The sequence below is a fragment of the Propithecus coquereli genome, unplaced genomic scaffold (genome assembly GCF_000956105.1).
Source record: "Propithecus coquereli isolate 6110/MARCELLA unplaced genomic scaffold, Pcoq_1.0 Scaffold119, whole genome shotgun sequence".
Classification (NCBI taxonomy): Eukaryota; Metazoa; Chordata; class Mammalia; order Primates; family Indriidae; genus Propithecus; species Propithecus coquereli.
The window spans coordinates 2,285,063-2,287,638 of record NW_012135969.1 but is presented as its reverse complement, the minus strand read 5'-3'; the positions used below and the strand labels follow the sequence as shown (position 1 = coordinate 2,287,638).

The 2,576-nt window shown below is 39.7% G+C and overlaps 1 protein-coding gene across 1 annotated transcript in view; it reads left to right on the top strand.

Moving 5' to 3' along the window:
• TLK2 (tousled-like kinase 2) overlaps nucleotides 1-2,576 on the top strand; it is a 145,847-nt gene that overhangs the window by 73,286 nt on the left and 69,985 nt on the right. The gene's annotated exons all lie outside the window — the stretch shown is intronic.

The window sequence follows — 2,576 nt, the reverse complement described above, 5'->3', positions numbered from 1 at the left end:
CAGGCAAAATCTTGGATAATCAAGGGGTTACTTGTCCTTTTGTTCTTTTATTGCCTTAAAAATGACCTTTTTTTCACTTGAGGGGATGTCCCTTTGTTTATTCCACAGATATTTACTGGGTGCCCACTATGTGATGGGCACATAGTTAAATACACAGGATTTTGATCAGCAAGAACTTGTTCCCCTGATGTAAATCTTTCTTAAAAGGTATGGGCATGCAGGCTTGTGGTGAGTGCGAGTAAAGGACGCCTACTCAGTCCCATCAACTAGTAGGCTCAGGCTGGCAGAGGAGTAGCAGATGCTGGAGCCAGATTGTTCTCACATGGAAAGAGGTGGCAGAGAGGAGTAACAAAATGATCATGTATGAAGAAGGAATGTGGAAACAGTATAAAAACCAGAGCCTAAATACTTTGGTACAGTCCTGTTTCTCTTTGCTTCTTAGCAGTTCCAGCCAAGACAGTAATACAAGTATGCTTAGTAATATAAAGGAAGAAAAAAGTAAAGGGGTTAGCATTAATATACAATAAATGTTGTCAAATCAGTAAAGATAAGCAGTTTTTGAAAAAAAGACGGCTAAAAACATGAAAAATGCTCAACTTTGGCCATAAAAGAAATGGAAAATAAAACAAGATAATATTTTTTGACCTGTCAAATTGCCAAGGATTAATAAATTTGGTAATCCTCAGTGTAGGCAATAGTTTAGAGACATACATCATTTTGTACTGTATATAAATTGGTACAGTTATTTGGACAAGTTTGTAATGTATCTCAATGTTAAGTTTACATATCCTTGGTTCCAGAAATTCCATTCTCATAAAACTACACTAAGATGTTTATTGAGGTATTGTGTATAATTACAAAAATCTGGAAACAGTTTGCTGCTATGAGTGTTCCGGTGTATATGACTTTCACGTGGCTAAATTGAGTGCTCAGGTCTCAGAACTCATCTGACAGGATTCATTAGCCACAGCTGATCATGTCTTTCTTCTCCATGCATGTGCTCTATACTTGGCTTCCGCTCTTTTGTATTTTCCTCACTTCCTAAGTCCGTAAACGTTTGAGTGCTGTAGGGCTCAGTCTTCAGACTCCTTTATCTACCTTCATTTTCTTCTTAATCCCATCTAGTTCCTTTATTATTAAAACCTAACTCCTATATGCAGAGGACTTCCAGGTTTATGTCTGTATTCCAGAATTCTGCCCTGAATTCCAGGCCTGTGTCAGTTGTCTCCAGTCATCTCCTCTTTATGTCGTATCAGATTTAACATGTCCAGAACTGAACTCTTCATTCTGTCCCCCCACCAAAAATCTTTTCTCTCACAGCCTTCCATGTTCTGGTAATTGTCACCTTTTTCCTTCTAATTGTTTCAGGCTAAAAACCTTGGAGTTGTTCTTGCCTCTTCTCTTTTTATTATGCTGTAAATCCAAATCCATCAGTAAATCTTACTGATTTTACCTTCAAAATATGTTCGGAATTCTACTACTTCTAATTCCCTTCACTACTGCTCCTCCAACCTAAACCATTGTCTCCTACTGAGATAACTGGAAGCCTTCTTCTACCTTAGTTTTCTTTTAATCTTTTCTTAGCAAAACAGAGTGATCATACTGAGACCTAGGTCTAGTCCTGCCACTCTCCTGTTAGAAATCCTTAAAATGGTCCTACATGGTTTGTTTTCCCCAACCCTGACATCTCTTGTCCGCCTTCCGCACCTGGTTACATCCACACTGGCCACCTTGTTTCCTCAAATACTGCCAGTCATGCTCTCAGATCAGGGCCTTTGCACTTGTGGTTGCCTTTGCCTTAACATTCTTCCCCCGGATATCAGCATGCCCCACTCCCTCACTTCTCTGTGGTCTCTGCTTAAATTTACCCTATTAGGGAGGCCTACCCTGACCACACTGTATCAAATAGCAACTCTTCCCTGCTCCCTCCACCTGTTGTCTAGCTTCTAGGCCCTGCTTTGGTTTTCTCCTTAGTCTTACCACCAGCTGACAGGCTGTAATGTATTTCTTTATCTGACTTCTACCCACTGGAACACAAGGTCCATGCGGTCAAGGACTTGGCTTTGTTCACTTCTGTATCTCCAATGCCTAGAACAGGATCTGCTCTGATAGGCACTCAATGGAATTATATGTTGCATGAATTAATAAAAGCATTCGTCATAGAGGGACTGGTCAAATAAAGTAGAATACATTTATGTAATGGAATGCTATATAGCTGACAAAAGAAGTGAAATAGCTTTATATATTCTAATAATGAATGATCTCTAAATATGTGTTGATAAAAATAGCCGGTGGCAGAATATTAAGAGCTTGATCTTTTAAATGTTAAAAATATGTAATTTTACATTTTAACATAGGAAATTTGAGTGGTCCTCCCAACCCCCCCAAAAGGGGTCTCACTGTGTTGTCCAGGTTGGAGTGCAGTGGCTATTCACAGGCATGATCCTAGCATACCATAGCCTCAAACTCGTGAAGTAAAGTGACCTTGCCGCCTTAGCCTCCTGAGCAGCTGGGACTATAGGTGCACGCTACTGTGCTCAGCTCAGGAAATTGGGAGTTTTTAAATTATAAATATA